Genomic DNA, 19,867 nt, shown 5'->3' with positions numbered 1-19,867 from the left:
GTTTTTTTTTTTTTTTTTTTTTTACACTTGGTCTGTGTACCGTGCCAGACTGTGAGAAACAAGGCTGACCTCTTTTCCTCTGGTTCCTGGAGAATGGTAATGACATTAGGCGCTTTGAGCCAGGCCCAGGAGGTGTGTGCCACCCACTCCTTGTTTGGGACTCTGGATTTTACTAGCATATGCTGTTGAGTTACAGATTTTGTGTTTTGTGAGGGGATTGTGAATGATCCCCATAGCTTTGGGAGATTTTGAAATCTTTTTCTTTTTAATGTTTTATTTATTTCTGAGAAAGAGAGAGAGAGAGAGAGAGTGTGGGCAGAGGAGGGTCAGAGAGAAAGGGAGATACAGATTCTGAAGCAGGGTCTAAGCTCTGAGCTAGCTGTCAGCACAGAGCCTGATGCGGGGCTCGAACCCACAAACTGGGAGATCATGACCTGAGCTGAAGTCAGACGCTTAACTGACTGAGCCACCCAGGCACCCCAAGGGAGATTTTGAAGAAGGTGATGATGTGGTCCTTGCCACTGAGACCTGGAAGAGGGAGCCACCAACACTTGTTTTGTGCGCATAACAGCCAGTTCCTAAACATGAGGCACCTCCACCCCAGGTTCTATCGGGGCCCAGAGTTAGAGGGCGGAGTGAAAGCTAGCAGATGCCAAGTTTAAGTATAAACAATTAAGTATTAAAGTATAAAAACTTACGGACTCATTTTCTATTTTGGGCAGAGAAAACTTGTTCATATGAAATAATTATAATTAGTGGAAAGCAACATACAGTCTCATTGCTGCATTGACAGTTCTTATTTATCCCAAGGTAGAAAGAAAATCAATGTATCAAGCTGAAAATGCAAGAAGGAGCTTTTGACTTCTGGTGTCTGAATGTGGGGGCCTGGGGTTGGGGGTAAATTAGAATAACTCTGTTCTTCAAGAAGTGTGACCTCCTCCATGGTCTCTGATCCTAGAAGATACTCAGTTGTCCGGTGCTTTGATGAGAGTTTAGGATTAGACTCAGGGTACAGTTTTCCCCTGTTGGAGATTTCCCCGTTGATCATTGTCTACCCCATGTATTAAGGAAGATAGGCAGTTCTCCCCCATCTTGGTTTTCTGGAGATGAGAGAAGGTATCAGCCAGAAGCTGAAGCTGAACTCTGTTTATCTACACTGATTACTGTTTTCTTTCTTGGAAAATTTGTTTGAAAACCAATTAGATTTTAGCTTGGTCGAATCTGTCCACCTGTCCAAACTCCACCATGAATGGTAGAGACTGGATGTTCTCTCTGATTGGTTGTGCTGGTGGTTAGCTAACTAAATGCATATGTGCTGTATAGAGATATTAATATGATACTGATATTAGCATAGTTATCTCTTACTTAAATGTAAAACACTGATGAGTATAAAAATCTCTGACATTTGTTGATTGTAACAGTTGGATGACAGATATTTCTTACCTGAATTTCTATTGCAAAATACATTTTTTGTCCCAGTTCATTGTAGTTGTTGTGCCAAACAAAATAAGTAAATAGATATTAGGTAACTTACCAGAGTGTTCAATGAAAATGAAATAGTTTGCCTTTGTGTTTATTTTAAAGGCTTTCTTTTTGCTGACTAGGTAAGAAATAGGTGCTAATTTTAGAAAATTTGGAAAATAGAACAGGACAAATGAAAATCTTCATTTATGTTCTTATATTAATATTTTTAAATTATAATTATTAAAATACTCAAACCATATTTGAGAGTGCATTTGCCAGTTAACGAGCTGAGTAGAGCCCACAGATGGAGAGATGGCCTGTATCCGGAAAATTTCACAGGACCGGAGCTGTCTGTTCAGCGTCTGTGATCTTACCAAAGGGAGCACAGGATGAAAATAGTGCTAGTAGAGGAGCAAAAGGAAACTGGGTAAGAATAATAAAGAGTAAAGCTTGAAAATCACTTAATTCAAATGTTCATAGCTGAAATAAAATGCAGCTTAGGTCCATACCGTGTTGCCTCATGGTGCCCCAGATGAGCCTGTGGTGCCTTTGGGTTGTTGGGTTTCCCAGCACTTCAGGATCGCCCCTAAAATGGGGGGGGATGACATCAGATACTTTCCTCAAGGTTCTGGTTTCCCAGCTAAGTGCATGACTCTCGGGGTGATATTCCGTGTCACTAGCGGATTTGACAGTGCTTTTTCTTCCTAAGTAGCTGGGAATTTTTTTTAAAACCATACTTTTGATTTCTTTTTTTTTCCTTTTGGCTTTGTGTTCTGTGGCTAAAGAACACAGCCTTGTTGACTTCAGCACAGCCCTGTGAGGAGGAGGGCGGGGCAGGCAGCCTCATCCTGGTTTATACACGAGGAAGCTAAAGGAGCTTGTCTAAGGCCCTTTAACTGTGTATGGCAGCTACCATTCTTCTTTCTCTTAGTGGTCTTTCCTTCTTGTTCTTGGTTGTCTTTCCAAGTGATAATGACCCCAACCGTGCCCGTGATTATCATGATAGAAAGAGCTGACCTTTATCTGTCCGTTGCCACATGCCAGGCAGGGTTCTGCGTGCTTTCACGTGTACTGACTCTTTCTCACTCCCGTGAAGTAGGTGTTACCTTCTTTTTAGAGATGAAGAAACTGAGGCCCACAGAACTTGCCTAACATATGTAACACTTACCGGATAGAGTAATCGGGAATCTGAAATGAAACTGTATACAATTATAAGCAGGTTCTAAGCGCTCAGTAAGTGATGGTAGTTGTGATGATTATGGCATGTATACAGTTATAATTTCTCCTTCTGTGTCTTTGTCTTCATTAGCCATTGAGTTTTTTGAGGGCAGTTGGATGTGTCTTACTGCACCGTAGCCCCAGGGCTTGGTCCAAACTTAGTGCCCTTACTGTTCTTGCTGAATGGTCCTTTGAATGTATGGCGTGGCTGTATTCTGGGGTTTAGGGTTTGATATCATTTTTGCTCTCCACCACCTGGTTAATCAAGTCATGCTGAATCTGTGTGGATCGGTGATATATTGAACCCACAGGGGCTCATGCTTTGGCCACCTGCCTCTTTGCTCCCCACTGCAGGTCCCCCTGGGACTGGTTGTGTTCTGAGGCATTGACACACTTGAAATGTCCTGTGTGCTAACTCTAGCCTCTGGAATTCTGTATTTTGAAGAGGCTCTGGACACTTAAAACAAGAATAACATGCAATTTTTAGTTGAGATAAAGAGAACTTACTGAAATTGGCTGAAAGAAGTAGAATTTGGGGAAGCTGAAAATGTTTTTGCATTAGGATGTTCTGTGTCCTTTGAACTGTAGCCAAGAGACTCTTCATAATAGCCTGCATTTAAAAACCAGTTGTAAAAAAAGAAAAAAAAGGAATGTGACAACACATTGTGGCTGTTTACTATCTTAGTTTTGTCTTGTTTGGTTAGGCTGGGAGAACAAGGCCATTGCTATCAGTGGGGTGTTTACTCTTTGAGCCAGCCTATTCTGAAGTGGGAGAGCTGGGGCTTGAGTCAGGACCCAGTGACTTTCTTGGTGGTGGTTGAAGCCAAGGGACACCCAGGAAGGCTGCAGCTGTCTTGACATTAGGGTTTTGATCTTCTTTGGTTTGCTAAAGCTCTGTTTTTAACTGCCATTAATAAGCAAGACGCTATCTCGAAGGAAGGAATCAGGAAATTTAGATTCAATTCCGTAGCTCAGTGTGGATGACTTTATTGGTGGGGACAGAAAACTCCATGTGGCTTTTGTTTTTCTCTCTGAACAAATGAAGTGACCTTAGTTCTCTTAGGAAGGGCAGTTGAGAGAAAGGGTAAAATTCTACCTGGTGAGTAACTTACTCCTGTGTTAGGAACACAGGGAGTGGAATTCACCTTTGTGTGTCTCTAGGGTATAATGAATGTTAGGCCTAAGGCTATACTTCCTGCAACTGGGAAGTCTCCATCTCCTTGTTTTTGTTCAGATAGAGAGAACCTGGAAGTCATGGGGATTTTGATAGCAAACCAGGAAGTATCCACGTATTTAATTCTATCACAGGAACCAAGAATGACTTTCCTAGCAGAAAATGCCCCTGTATGTGGTGTAGAGTCACCACCGACGGCTCTGCCAGCTCAGGTTTAGAGACAGCATGGACATGACTTGTGTGTATTTGTGGAGGTGAGTTTCCTGCTGCTCTTTCCTTACTTGTTCTCCTGCGTGTGCTTTGCTGAAAAACCCTTTGTCAGATGCCAGAAGATTGATGGAAAGTATATGGGAGAAAAATGTTAAGACCGAGAAGGTTCTCTCTCACCAATTTGATTTGTTTTGTGAACAGGGAAGAGGATGTCTTTGTCTTCTTTTTTATCGGGGAGACTGTATTTTTCTCAGATCTTCTAACTTATTTTTTAATCTTAACAATGATATGTGTTCACTGTAAATAATGCAAGCAAATAAAAGAAAACTTAAAAAATAAAGTAGAAATTACCCAAATCCTAAACCTACCAATATATTTTAACATTTTGTTAAATACTCTTATATAATTTTTCTATACACCTACAACATAAAAATACACGTATGCAATTTTTTATTTGGTTTTATATTCTGTTATATTTCCATTTGGGGACTTTATTGATTTTTGGTCAGTCTTATACTGATATCGATAGATTTATTCCTCAGGATATCCATTTGTAGCAAGAGAGTATTTTCTCCAAGATTCTGTACCTATTTATGTAAGATGCTCTAAAATCTTTGTAAGAGGAGAAAGCTAGTAATTAAGCAAAACTTCAGAGAAGTTATTTATTCTGGGTAGCCAGGTTTTTCATATACTTAAGTGTAAGCTAATGATGACTAAGATTTCTTAAACTATATCAGTGAAAACTTTTCTAGAGTTATTGTATACTTTTAGCATGTTTAAATGTATACTTTGGCCTCAGGAATTTATTTCTAGGAATCTGTCTTAATGAAATGGACATGTACAAACATGTCTATACCCTGCGTTCACTGCAACATTGCTTTAAGGCAAAAATTTGGAAATTATCTGCAGTAATTTATGGCTGTATTCAATACCATATCCAACAATGCGTCCATAAAAATGTACGTCCTAAAATATTTGAGAGAAGGGAAAATAGTTATGGTATAATAAGAGAAACGCGTGTTAGGAATTGTACACAATGCCAGCCTTATGAAGAAAAAACATTCTATTCTTCCAAATATATTAATTTGTTTATATAAAATATATAGGTACATACACTCACAAATATGTTGAATATTTTTCTTATAAATAAAAAAATAAAATGTAACATGCAAATAGAAAAGCACACAGACTCTAAGCTTTTTACTGTTGATAAACTTTTGTAAACTCAACACACATGTGTAACCATTATGTAACTTAAAAATTAGAGTATCGGGGCCCCTGGGTGGCTCAGTTGGTTGAGCGTCCGACTTCAGCTCAGGTCACGATCTTATGGTTCGTGGGTTCGAGCCCCGCATCGGGCTCTGTACTGACACCTAGCTCAGAGCCTGGAGCCTGCTTCAGATTCTGTGTCTCCCTCTTTCTCTGACCCTCCCCTGCTTATGCTGTCTGTCTGTCTTGCTCTCAGAAATAAATTTAAAAAAACATTAAAAATTTTTTAAAAATTAGAGTATCATCTAATTCTAGAAGCTGCCTCATGTATTCTCCCATTTCATCACCCTTCCTCACCCTCATTCCTCAATGCAAGGAAGGATAACCATTGTTCTGACTTATATCCCCAAGGTCTAGTTGTGTCTGGTGATAAACTTTATAAAAATGGAATAATATGGTATGTACTCTGAGTCTATCTTCTTTTGTTCAATATTATATTTGTAGGTATAACAGGTCCTCTCTCTCCCCATGTAGTATTCTGACATGTAACTACCGCAATTTATTTATTTATACTGAACATCTGTTTTGTGTGTGTGTGTGCGCGCGCGCACGCGTGCACAGTTTTTGCCCTTACAACTAAGGCTCTTCTGGGCCATTCTCTGTCTTTTGGACATCTATGTGCCCATTTCTGTTGGGCATCTATACCTAGGAATGGGTTACTGAGGTTGTATATGTGCTTGTTCAGACTTGTAAGTAACACAGAACAATGTAGAGTAGTTGTACCAGGTCACTGTTGCTAACAGTGTGCGGAGATTTCCAGTGGCTCCACATTTTGACCAACGCTTATTTCTAATTTTTACTTTTAGCCATTCTAGTGGCTCTGGGGGTGGTATCCCTTGTGTTTAGATTTCATTTTCCTGAGGACTAGAGAGAAATTGCACTTTGACCTGAACAAATTCCCTTCTGAGGAAATCTTATGTTATTAAATCTTGTGCTAATCTACTTTATTTCAACAGTAACAGAGACTGTTTCCTTCCCCGGGCACTGAGGGTGTGTTGTACTCCTGAGTTCTTCAGTTCATCAGACCCAAATTTGATTCTTCTGCATCTTTTAAGTGGGGCAGTCATTAATAGATAGAACTTGTCACGCATCCAAATTGTGCTGCTGGGTGATCCGATTTATGCGGTTTTCTATTCTATATTGAGCAAATGTTTGACACTGTGAAATATTTCAAGTTACCTATTTATTTTACATCCTCACTGATTAAAATGTTGGCCATAGAATCCAATTTAAGAAATCCAAAAGGGAAAACTTTTGAGCTTTAGTGTGCTGATTTTCTTTAGACCTGTATATTAAGAATGACTCATCCCATTTTACTCTTAAAAGACTAACTTTTAAGGGAATCTCACTCCACAGTAGAAAATTGCAAGTAAATTTAATGCAGATGGAAAGTGGATTTGAGACTTAAGTCTGGGTCTAATCGCTACATGGAAATGGTAGTCTTGGCATCCAGTTCCAGCTTTTAGTATTAAATTTTTTTGGATCATAAAAAGAAACTAAGACATCCTTTAATTATCAAATTACTGGTCTTAGAACAGGGAAACTTGATGGTAGAACTTCAGTCTGCCATCTTGAAATAACTGGTATTGAGCAAGTCCCGTTTACCCAGGCTTGATGCCAGGCGTTGTCATATGTTTTCTCCTTGAATCCTCACCAATAGTGTGAGATAGGTAATGTTATACCTATTTCATACATGAGGAAGTTGAGGTTGAAAAGGCTAATGGAGGCCACATAATGAGTAAGGGTGAGTGGAAATTTCCTAACTCTGATTTTATGATTATATGATGGAAAATTATAGTATTTAGGACCTTTGGTTTAAGTTGAACAACTCTGTCAACTCTTTAGATGTCCTGGGGGTACCAGTAACATATAAAAATGGAGTGGTAGTGTTTGAATCTCAGATGAAGGCCACGCAGGGTATTTTATGGAGAAAATTGTTCTTCTAGCTTCATTCTTCTCATATTGTGCCAAGGCTGTCAAGTAATCATTTTGATTAAAGACACATTTTTCAGTAAATGTAATACCACCAGTAGAGGTGATGAAGTTAGAGAAATTCATGGCCGAGCTTCAATCTTAAAGGAACAAAAGCTGCATTTGTTAATTTGTTTATTTTGAACCCTCCAGCTCCTGCAGGACTCTGTTCTGGGTAAATCATATACGAACCAGCTCCCAAGGGACCTGAGTTTTTATGGAGACCTAAGAAATGTAGGAAGGTAACCTTAATGCGAGGTAGAGAGGGAAACTGGTATGAGGTAGTCAGTCGTGGGCAAAGTGCTGCAGCAGTTCATAGCAAATGACAACTTTCAGCTGAAGTCTATCAAGAAACGTTTTCTGGAGAAGGTGGTCTTGGAACTACCTTTGATGAGTGGACAGAATATGGATTCTGTGACGTTGGTGTCTGGTTCAGGGCAAAGCCGCTAGAGAATTTATCTTTTTATAACTGAATAAATATGCTAATTAAATGAGTCCTGTAAATAAAATTTAAGAAATTTACCCTGTCAACAAAAATGGCATGCCTTTTAAAACCATAATGTTTAGGAAGAAGTTTAAGCAAAGCCCCTTTTACTTTTAGGTCTGGCTTTCTCAACTCAGCGTCACCCCCACTTACGGGCTTTCTCTGCCCTCTCACTGTGGAGGTGCAGAAACGTGGGCTGCATGAGACAGGACCTCCTAAACCGTCCATGCCTTCTTCACACTTCTCATAGATGCTCTTTTCCCTGCGGGGATTGCCCTTGTTACCAACGTTAATATTTGGCAGAGGCTGGCTCAGATCCTTTGTGAGTGGAGCAGAAACGAAGAGTGAAACGCAGTAGGATGTTGCACCTTTGTACTAAGCTCATATTTTTGTTACGCACAGGTACTTGCTCGGTTAGTTGAAACTTGTCCCAGAAAATCATTGTAGTGAAGCTGCAGCAGCCTGGTTTATAAGCAAGAGGAGCTGAGTATGCAGGTTTGCGACTTCACGTGAAAATGGTTTTACCTCTGGCTATGATTGTAGCTGTGCCATTGTTTGATCACATGAATGATTCCTGTAATGGCCAACTCCAAATCATTGTTTTCGTTTGTGTTTTTTTCCCCCTCGTCCCTTTTCTTAAATTGTTTGTACCAGAAGGAAAGGAGAAGGGCTTATTCTCACTGCCTCAATTACTCATTTAAAATTTAAAATTCTATTGACTTTCCACAATCATGTTGAGACCACAAGATAAACTTCCTAAACTAGAAATCTTTCATTGGCATTTTTTATGTGATGAGATTTTGTTCTCTTATAGCCTTTTAGTAATTCCAAATCCTTATTGAGGACATTTTAAGTTAAATATAATAGTAATGGTAATAATAATAATAATAATAATAATAGTTAACTATTATTGAATAACCTGTACCCAGAAGTTTGCTAGACTTTTGCCTGCAGGATCTTACTTAACCTCTGTATCGTCCTATGAGATGTTGACCAGGGCCCTGATGTTATTTGTAAGGCTAACCGAGTTTGACAAGGTTACATCACTCGTAAGTGGCTGCGCTGGGAATTGAACCCACATCTGTCTGCTTCAGGCCTGAGCCACTGTGTTAAATTGTTCTTCCCTGTTTTTTTTTTTTTTTCCTATGTATTTATGCTTCTCTCCTCACATACTATGGGGGATAGGATGCATCCTTGTTTTAGCTTAAAATGACATACTTCCTTTGTCTCTAATCCTTAATGTAACAGTATTTGTTGATTTGACATCTTTGCTACTCTGGTCAAGACACTTTCATTTATTATGGTGTTAACACTACTTAGAAATTACGCGGTTTTCCCCTTTAACAGCCAAAAAGGAAAAAAGGAAATTATTTCGTTTTCACATGTGGTATCCTTTTTTAACTGGTGGTTTCGTTTAAGTAGGTTCTAACAGTCCTCTGAGACAGAACCTGGAGTTTAGATAATTGTCTCACTAATTTGTACGAAGCAGCATCCTCAGTCAGTGTGGTATAACTGTGCAAGAGCACAGAGCCTGGGAGGCAGCAAAGTGGCCCCTGCACCCTGGCGGTCAGAGCGTGGAGAGAAGGGGCAAGCAAATGAGAAAGTACAGGGGCATTCATAACGTGTTTAGGTTTGCATTAGAAGAACTTGCAGTAAAACCCTAAGAAAGAGACTCCTAGCTCTAGAGCGCAAACAGGGCTGCGGGAGGGAGGCAGATGAGGGGTGGGCATTAAGGAGGGCACGTGGTACCATGGGCCCTGAGTATTCTCTGTAAGTGATGAGTCACTAACCTCTGCTACTGAAACCAGTATTCCCCTATATGTGCACTAACTGGGATTTAAATAAAAACTTGAAGCATTAAAAAAACAAAACAAACAAACTTGGAGTAAGCATCATAATTCTCATTGTTGTAAGTAGTTAACATCTGTATTTTAAAACTATCAATTTCATGTCCTGTAGTGCTCCATTGGATAACTGTTGATTATATATCAGTCTGCCAGCGCTTGTGGGGTAGGCTGGAATGCTCTGCCAATCCAGCATGTCTAGACAGAACCAGATGTATGATTATATAAAATCACAGCTCAGGGATTATGGTTGAAAAACTTTAATAATTATTGGCAATTCTGTGCCATCTCATATCATTTTGCATTCTTATTTTCATGGCCTCTTGCTGTAAAAGAGTTAAAGTTTATTTTTAGGCAGAGCAGAAAATGTCTAAAATGTGATACGATGTGAATCTAGTTTTGTAAGTAAAATATATTTTCCATGCAAATACATGTTTCTGGATTTGGAGAATTGAACAAGCCTAAGTAAGAATGATCGCTTCCAGCATTAAATTTGGGTAGAAGCTCTTTGAAAACAGTGTAGTTAACAACAAAACTGCCACGTTAAATCCAAATTAGTTTTAAATGTGTATTGACTGGCACTCTGTACAGGGTATTTTTTTTAGGAGTTCAGACTGTCCTGGTATCTGTTTAGTTTTTATTTTCTCTTCTCCCTCAAGTGGTCTTCTAGGCAGTCTAGCTGCTAACCCTTTATTCTTTGCAGGAGAGAAATTTCCAGCATCTCTTCTTCCTTTATCCAGCTGTCTCCTTCAAAACAGGCTATTATAAACAAGCTCCGGTGAACATCTTATTATTGCGTGTAGGAGTTCCTTATAGAGGCTACATACTGTTCCTTCTTTTTTTAGATTTATATTTTGCCATGATTTTCCCCCCAGTTTTTTTTTAACAGAGTCATTTGATAATCAGAAGTTTTAAATAGAATTAGATCTAATGTATGAATTTTAAAAAATGGTTATTACTTTCTGTGTCATAGGAGCCTTTACCTGCCCCCTCACCTTGAGAATAGTCCGTGTTTTCTTCTGAAAGCTTCATAGGTTTAGGTCTGTGATATATGTTGAAATAATTCTTTTTCACATGCCATGTTAGCAACATTCATTCTTTAAGAGAGATAGCACCTCTGTTTTATAAGTAAGGATTTTGATCCTCTGAGAATTTGGCACTCTAGCCATTGTATGTAATAGTAAATTTGATTTATAATTTTAGAACCTTTTACAGATGGTTACGATGAAACTGTATGGTAGGTCATATCTGTATATACCATTTTGCTCGAAACCTTTTTGAGATGTATTTCCATTGTCACAAAAAACACCTTGTTCCTGTTCCTAACAAACGAATGTTCTTTTGGTGACCACGTTTATTCCCATAAAGAAACCAGCGGTGGTAAGTGCAGAGCAAGACTGCAACCTTGAGGGTGCATGCATTCTGGTAGCCCTAGATCTGGAGATGTGTGTCTGTGTGCAAATGTCCTGTGAAGCTGCCTGGTGCGATTTGCCTGTTAAGATACCAAATCCTCCTGTGATAAGAAATGGAAGTGAAACGATCGGATTGACTCAGCTATTTAACCTGGCCTGATTAATTGTTTTTACTAGATACAGTATGGGGCCAAAACTGCGATCAGTGTTTAGTTGTCCCAGGCTTGTCCCGTATTCCTACTACTTGATGTCTCTTCCGGACACTGTTAGTAACACCACTAGTTCCAGCATCTAAGGCTCATGCGCATTCTCAGCAATCGATGTTTCATGGAGGGTCTGTGTTTTGAGTGTTTCCTAGGTGCTAGCTGTGCTGCAAGCATTCTGTTTCTCACAACGGTCTCCTTTTAAAGCGGAAATAAAGAGATTTTCACAGCACGCACTTGGGGGTAGCATGTGGGGGAACCCACTCCAGTTTTCTAGTAAATCTCTCCCTCTAAATAAACTTAAAAAAAAAAAAAAAAATCACACCTCCACAGGTGAAGCAACCTAAAGGTTGAACTACCAAGTTTAAAATCTCTTTGCTAATTATGCCCCACTGAGTGGTGACACAGAAGAGTACACAAATGACGTAGTTCTTTCTCGAAAGTCCTTTCATGTGTCTGGGTTGAAGTCAGTAATCCTGCAATATGCTGGTAATTCACTCAATTCTGAGATATGTGTGGAGCACTCTGAGGGAAGGCAAGGGGCTCCCTGTATTGGATGTGAGAGGTATGCAGAGGTGAGCAGGACAGGAGGAAGCTAATGTGACTTAAGGAAGCTTCACTCTGTCTTCGGACTGCCATCCATTAGAATGTATGATTAAACGCATTGGAAGCTTGTTGATGAAGGCTGCCCTTTATTTCGAGCTGAGCAGAGAAGCATCAGGAAGACTGTTCACATACATCACTTAAGGACAGTCAGATTCCATTGCAAAGTTGTGGTTGCCCATGCTGCAAATCTGTCCTGTGTCTGTGTGAATAGCAAGGGAAACTGGCCAGACTCATGGCACTCTTCTAGAGTGGGCTTCTCTCTAAGGAAACATTAGCTTCAGTTGTTAACTCTCAAAGAAAGTGGGACAGTTCTCAGGCTGCTCTGTTTGTACAGATAAACAACAGGCATTTAATGGAACCATGCTGACAGCAACAATAAAAAAAAAAAGTCACTGTGTTCCAGTTGTATCCTCTTAGCAAGGTTATGTTAGTTTTTTTAATCCAAAAATTGTGCCTAAGTGGAGATTTCTGTGCATTATGAACCAAATTAAATGCTTTTTCTTAAGTAGCATTTGTTTTGCTGCATGTTTGCTACTCTTTCTGATTAAGATGGATTAAAATGGACGTTTATAGTCTCAAGCACGTTGACCAGTTTTTACAAACTATTCTATTTGTTTGTAAAACAAATAGTTATTTGTTCTCTCAGTATATTTTGAGAACGATTTTCTCCTTCATATTTGTTCTCTTCATTTTGATTGAATGAAGTTTTGCTGTGTGCTTTTGATCTATAAATCGGTTACTGATACACGTAGTAGTTCATAAGTTTAAGGAGGTAAGTGAAGCTGGCTCTGTCTTAAAGAACTCACAGACAAGGTTTTAGAACATTTCTGCAGAAAATTTTTCTGACCGCCCAGAACAACACTTAATTGTCATGTGAAGCCAGCCATTGATTTCGTTGCCATCTCAGTGTCCAGATTTATGTCAGAATTAATTACAGTCGGTAGGGGATTCTTTGAGTCAACGCCGTGTGTGGGTATTTACAGACGCACCATTGGATATTACCGTGTCGAAGTGAGTGTTGACTATCATTTATAGGTAAAGAACTCTCATGTCTTTGTACATATTAGGTTATCTGAATCAAGTAATATTTGCTTAGCTATTTATATGTTAATATGTTTAAAAAGAAATTTCTCTTGGAAGAGGCATTAATCATTCACTATTTGTTTGATCAGATGATGGCACTGACATTCTATTGTGTAATCATAAAATAGCTTGTAATGGTTAATGCCAAGAGCAGATGCACATCCTAGTATAAACAGCATGCAGAGCCCAAATCTAAATGTATTATCTAGGAGCATATTAAAATCTTTGTATTTTTTTGTGATTTAAAAAAGTAATTGCGGATTGCATTGTGTCAGATTAAAAAAATGTGATTACTGCCACAGCTTAAAAACTGAAGCAGTGAAAGCTGGCCCATATGTTTTCAAGTATAATGTGTTATTCTTGCAAACTATGTCATGCATAGAGGTTTAGTGCATTAACTTTGGAACCAGGCAGCCTGTATTCAAATCTTACCTATACCACTTACCAGCTCTGTGATGTTGGGTGAGTTACTTCATCTCTCTGTGCTTCAATTTTCTCCTCTGTAAAATAGTAATAATAGTGATAATAGTATATACCTTGTTAGGAGGATGATATAAATTAATATAAATAAAGTGCTCAGGACAGTGTCTGGCACATAGTAAGGACAAATGAGCAAGACTGTAAAGGGTGAAATAGATAGGTATGTGTGTTACAGGGGCTTCTTCTACAATCACTTCCAATTCTTTTAAAATATGTCAGTGATGTCCTGATGAGTGATATTTGTAGGGTGACTTTCCTGCTAAGTTTCATTCTGGATTCCCTGGGGCTTACAAAAGGAATACAAGGCATGGTTCCTACTTTGAAAGCTTGCATCATGGTTCCTACTTTGAGAGCTGGCTCATATACAATTGAGTGTTACATAGCAATGTGTAAGTAAAAAAGTGTAAATCTTTTCTAAAAGCAGAGGGAATGAAGAAGTATAAAAGGTGAATTTTGACCTTAGAGGACAAGTGCCTCAGTCAGTTGAGCGTCTGACTCTTGATTTCAGCTCAGGTCATGGTCTCATGATCATGGGATTGAGCCCCTCATTGGGCTCCGTGTTGAGAGTGGAGCCTGCTTAAGATCCTTTCTCTCTCTCTTTCTCTCTCTCTCTGCCCCTCTCCCCCACTTGCTCTCTTTCTCTGACATAAAAAACAAACAACAAACAAACAAACAGAACCCCTCATCATGCAATGGGTAAGTTCACACATCGTGCTCAGCCCTAGCCAGAAGATTGAAGTGGTTAGGTGAGTAGGAGCTGGGGGCGGATGGGCAGACCTTGACTGCCTCTGTGGTTCTGGCCCTGAGCTAGTAGTGGCAGTTGGGGGTGCCTGGCAGGCCCCTTACAGTGGGTCAGGGGAGCCCCATGAAGTGATACCACAAGCTTTGTAAACACCAGGATAGTAAATCAGGATAGGGAAATGATAAAGTCGGTGATGTGCTAACGTTATTTCATACCTCTGAGAAGGTTACCTTGGGGACGTTTTAGCTGTGGTGGGGGATCTTACGTTACTGCAATTTATGAAGAACCTTTGGACAGCTAAATATGAAGCCAAATGACAGATACCAAAGCAACACTCAGCTACACACTCTCTCTGTACTGGAAATTCACAGTGGATTCTAATAGGGAAGGGTTTATAAAAGAAGGAAGAGAAGTTAGCAACAATAGCTTCCTGCAGTGACTTTGGGGTTTTGAATCCAGACAATGAGACTTTTAGTTTCTGTCTACTGTGGATTGTTCTCCGGCACTTCAGCAGTCTCCAGACTAGTTGTGGGCGTTTCAAGTGGCTGTACAGGTGGGGACACTGCAAGAAGCCTCTTCCATACCTCAGAATGAAAAAATAAGCATCTCTGATATTGACCAATTTTGTTCTTCAGATACTTGCAAGAAATGTGTATGAACAAAAGGTGATCATTTGGAGCTGCTTGTATGTCATTAGATTTATGTGTTCGCATGATCTTGGGTAAATTTTGTAAAGGTTTTTGGACTATAAGGGTCCTATCTGTAAAATGAGGGTATTGGGGTAGTAGTCTGTTGTCATGTCCAAGCCACAAATACTGTATATTTCAGAAGGGGTTGGACAATTTTCTCCTGGTCTTCTAACTATACATAGAAAACTTTCTAGAGGAGTCTGAAAGTTTTTAGGAGCTCTTTTCGCTCAACAGTGTTTACCAAGGATCGTGTACTGAAACTACTTTGGGGAGCTGGAGATCCATGAAATAAGGTAGGGTCCTTTCCCTCTAGACGCTTACATTTTAGGGAGAAGGAATATATTCACAAACACATGAAGAAGTGCTAGGAATTACTATTACATTGGGTGTGGAGTTAACAAATGGGAAATGTCAAGGACTGTGGCCACTTGACCTGAGTGGATGGTGGTGGCAGTTACTTGTCTGGTGAATGGAGTGGGTCTGTGCAGTGAGGAGTCCACATTCTGCTCTTTGACATGCATCTAGAGTTTTAGATTTGAGGGTCTTCAGTGTGTACCTGGCATTTGAAGCTTTGAGACTGGATGAATTCAACTGATGACTGAACTTAGAAAGAAAGGGGCAAGAGTTAAGGACCATGCCTAGGCTCCATTTGGAGGCTGGCTGTAGGAGGGGAATTAGGAGACAGAACTTGGTTGGCTGCTCTTGGCTTCCATTCAGCAAGTCTGTTAAACACTAACACGTGTTTAATGTGAACTCTGCTCTTTCTCTGAATTCAGGGGCTACCTGTGTCTGTGTAAGTTTATACTGCACCTACATGTATACATAAAGTTTTAAAAAATGCTTTTAAACATGCAGTACTCCATACTTGCAAAGGGCTGAGAGATGAGAACTCTCTTTGGTGACTTCCATCTCCTCCTCATCCCCCTCCCCCCTCTTTCCTTCCCCTCCCCCCTCTATCCTCCTCCTCCCCCCTCCTCTCAGGCTCAACAAGGCAGCCATGCTGTAGACTCTCAATTCTTCTAGGTCAGCTGGTTGAGTTGAATGTCATTCAAGAGTTCATTTCATTTTTAACAAAAGCCTGCTTTTGTCAGCAGTTCTTGTTATTGTATAACTACATCATTGAAATTTTATGTAATTTGATTAAATGTATTATTTTTCTACAAAAATATGCTAAATACTTTTGAAAGCTTCCAAAGGCAGGCCTCCAAAAAGAATGCTATTAAGTTAGGTATGGTCATGGCAACTCTAAAGGAATGGGGGAGTAATTAAACTTCTGTAAGGATTCTCAGCTTGCTTCCTGAGGACCTGTGGATTCGTATTCCATCCTAATAAAAAAGGGAGATTGGGATGTGTGGAGGATCCTTTTTGGTTGTGATTTGTGTAAGAATGATTAGCCTACAGTCAGTCTGGAGGCCTGTTATTCACGGAAAAGACATTTACTCTACTTCAGGAAATTGGTAAAAGACTGTGTATTTCAAATTAGATGGCTAAGCTGTGTGTGTGTGGGGGGGGCACTGTTTATGGTTTTCTGCATAAATTAGCCTTTCCAGCTTCTAAATCAATTATCATCCTATTACCTTAGCTCAGTGGGGTCTTACTGGGTGGACTTTTGTGAAAAGCAGTTTTATATATTATGCGCCATGGCCTTCAAAATGATTATGTCCTACTTTACCATTTCTTGGACTTTATCGAATGGCAAGAACATTTTTTTTAATTCATAAAAATTTATGTTCAGGGATGTTTATCACTTTAATATTTGTAACATAAAAATTAGGTGTAGCCTATCTGTCACATAGTGTAAACTGGTTCAGTTGCACGTAGAAGACTCTTACACGATGATCAAGTTTAGAGGAACCCTGAACTACATGGAGAAATGTGCCCAGGATGATGTGAAACTACACAGGGTCCAGAGCATTCTACATGATCTCTTAAAACCTGTGCTACAATACCAAGAGTTTCCCTCTGGGTAGTAGGGTTGTGGGTGACTTCTGAGTTTATATTTTATACTTAAAGTAAATTCTGTAGTTTTCCACTTGTGTTATTTCTGTAATTACATAGTAACTTTATTACAGCAGTGGATAGTTTGAAACTTTACAAAGAGGCATTTTGAACTAGGTTGCTGTTGAGAGGCGGTACGTCATAGGACTTCAGTAAGAGAGAACATGAATAAAAACAGTAAAAGTTACTTTTTAGTCTTTAAAATAATTAATTGCTTATAATTAGAAATACAATTNTCAGTACAGCTGTTATCAACTATAAAGTGAGCTGAAGAGTGAATCTTGCTTAAGAAAATTCTGTTCTCCCTTGTGGAATACAGGTGCAGTTGCAGGAATTCTCCAGAAGAGGAGGTATTGTGATGCAGAGGTGTTCTCAGTGCTTCCCACCGGGGGTTATGGTCCTTTTCTTAGTATTATTTCTTTTTACATTCTTTCTACTCAATAGGCCTTTCTTAGGTACCAGGCACCGGGCTAGAGTGATGATGAAGGCAAAGCCTTTAAGAAGCTCCCAGTCTAAAAAGATCTCAATCTTGTGCTAAAATTATAGACTGAGAATAGTTTAGTTGTAAGGGTTTGTGGAGTAGCTCAACCGACCCTGTTATTGTTTAGTTAGGACTTCTGGTGCCGTCAGTACCCAGGAGCAATTGAACTTTCTCTCCTGACTTGGTATCCTCACATAATGGCATGTAGTTTTCCTTTCTTCATTTGACTGTTTACAGTTACATTCTTAGTCCTGATTTTCCAACTTGCATTTTTGCCCAAAGGCCTTGCTACTCTATTCCAGCCTGAAAAAAAAATTTTTTTCCCCAAACCTCAGGCTCTAAATCATGTAAAATAAGTGCATTTTCCTTTAAAAAAAAAATGTGTGTGTGTGAAGTTCTGAACTGATTTTATTTTGAACGCAGAGTGTTTGTCTTTGCTGGCTGAGATTAATACAAATAACAGATAATACCTCAGAAAAGATAGCAGGGTCATAGTGGCTCAATGTCACATTCCACTTGGACATCAAACAGTGTACCTTGTGTGTGAGTCAGGTTTATGGTCAGGCTGTGTATTTTTCAGTATATAAAGAACCCCAAGAAGTATTGCTTTCTTTCTTCCTTATTATTATTATTTTTTTTAAGTAGGCTTCACACCTAGCAGGGGGCTCCCCAGGGCTTGAACTCATGACTTTGAGATCAAGACCTGAGCTGAGATCAAGAATTGGACACTTAACCCACTGAACCACCCAGGTGCCTCTAACAAGTATCACTTTCTAAAAAGTAATGTAATATATGCTTCAGGCTTGAAATATTATAATCAAAGCAGGCTTATTAAATACTCATCTGTTCCTCTGTGCTATTCTCAAGCAAGTTAAACAGATCAAGGAAGAGCTTCTCCTATTTAAAAATATCCAGACTCATCAAGAAGATGTGGTTTATCTATACCATGGAATACTACATGGCAATGAGAAACAATGAAATCTGGCCATGTGTAGCCACATGGATGGACCTTGAGGGTGTTATGCTGAGCGAAATAAGTCAGGCAGAGAAGGACAAATATCATATGTTTGCACGTATAGGAGGATTAGGAGGAACTTGACGGAGGAACAAGGGGGAGAAGAAGGGGGGAAGTGGTGGGGGAAAGGGAGAGAGGCAAACCATGAGAGACTCTTGAATGCTGACAAAAACTGAGGACTGATGGATGTGGGGGGGAGGGGGGATGGGCATGGAGGAGGACACTTGTGGGGATGAGCACTGAGTGTTATGTGGAAACTAATTTGACAATAAACTATTTGTTAAAAAAAAAAAATATCCAGACTCAACCTTATGTTCACAATTGAATTATTTTTGTAATAATGGGTGATAGCAATGTTATCTGAAAGTTTAGTGTATCTTATCCTCACCCCCTTTGGTGGTGATGGTGGGATATTAGATCAAGAAGTAGGGTTTCCCCAAGATTATTAATAATGAAAGCATAATGGTCATAGCCATAATTTATGGCAAATCATGTTAGGAGTAGAAGAAAGGGAATTAAACTATTTTAATGCTTCAGTAGAGAGAACCTTTGAAAAGTAGAGAAAAATAGAAAGGAAAGAAACCATCCACAGTTTCATCATTAAAATAAAAATTCAGTTTTAAGAATACTTTTTGGGGTGCCTGGGTGGTTTCATCAGTTAAGTGTCCAACTCTCGATTTTGGTTCAGGTCATGATTCCAGGGTTGTGGGATCAAGCCCTCTGTTACCTCTGTGCTGGACATGGAGCCTGCTTAAGATTCTCTCTGTCCCTCTTTCCCTCCTTTACTCATGCACTCTCTTTCCTTTTTTTTTTTTAAAAAGTACTTTTTATTAAAAAAAATTTCAATGTTTTTATTTTTGAGAGACAGAGAGAGACAGCGTGAGCAGGGGAGGGTCAGAGAGAGAGGGAGACACAGAATCCAAAGCAGGCTCCAGGCTCCGAGCTAGCCGCCAGCACAGAGCCCAATGTGGGGCTCGAACCCATGAACCATGAGATCATGACCCGAGCCGAAGTCGGATGCCCAGCCGACTGCCCAGGTGCCCCAAAAAAGTACTTTTTAAAGTAACACAGTTTTGATTACTTGACACTGTTGAGTGGCTAGTACTAAATCATGTAGGATGCATTTGGAAAGGAGTATCATGGAAAGTGGGACGGGATGACATCTGAATTACTCTTTTAATGGTTATTGCTTTCTTTGAAATAGGTGAAAATGACTCCATACAAAATGCCTTGAGGAAACAGAAGACTAAGCTGATTAACGACAGAAATAATGCAGAGATATGTTTTTAAAAATGATTTTATCATAGCATTGTATTCTGGGGTTGGATCACTTCAGGTTAGCAGTGGCGATTGGGAGCTGTCCCCTCACGCTCACCCCTGGGGGAGAGCCGCGTTCTAATGTGAGGTGGATGGAAGTTAGGGTGAGGCTTGGGCACCCTGTGGGTGCACGCACCCATCTTTGGTGGTAACGATGGCCACATGCAGGCGTTGCCAGTGAAACTGGTTTCCTTGACCTTTTCCTTT

General features: G+C 39.7%; 1 protein-coding gene and 1 long non-coding RNA gene across 5 annotated transcripts in view; one reads left to right on the top strand and one right to left on the bottom strand.

The window, feature by feature from the left end:
• LOC144220549 (uncharacterized) overlaps positions 1 to 13,439 on the bottom strand; it is a 16,936-nt gene extending 3,497 nt beyond the window's left edge. Inside the window, exon 1 of the long non-coding RNA XR_013331775.1 lies at positions 13,384 to 13,439. This is a non-coding gene — a long non-coding RNA (uncharacterized LOC144220549). The remainder of the gene's footprint in view (positions 1 to 13,383) is intronic.
• Positions 1 to 19,867, top strand: part of SIPA1L1 (signal induced proliferation associated 1 like 1) — a 354,681-nt gene that overhangs the window by 90,229 nt on the left and 244,585 nt on the right. The gene's annotated exons all lie outside the window — the stretch shown is intronic.

The sequence above is a fragment of the Crocuta crocuta genome, unplaced genomic scaffold (genome assembly GCF_008692635.1).
Source record: "Crocuta crocuta isolate KB4526 unplaced genomic scaffold, BGI_CrCroc_1.0 scaffold186, whole genome shotgun sequence".
Lineage (NCBI taxonomy): Eukaryota > Metazoa > Chordata > Mammalia > Carnivora > Hyaenidae > Crocuta > Crocuta crocuta.
The sequence above is the reverse complement of the archived record's forward strand: the minus strand, read 5'-3'. Positions and strand labels throughout refer to the sequence as shown.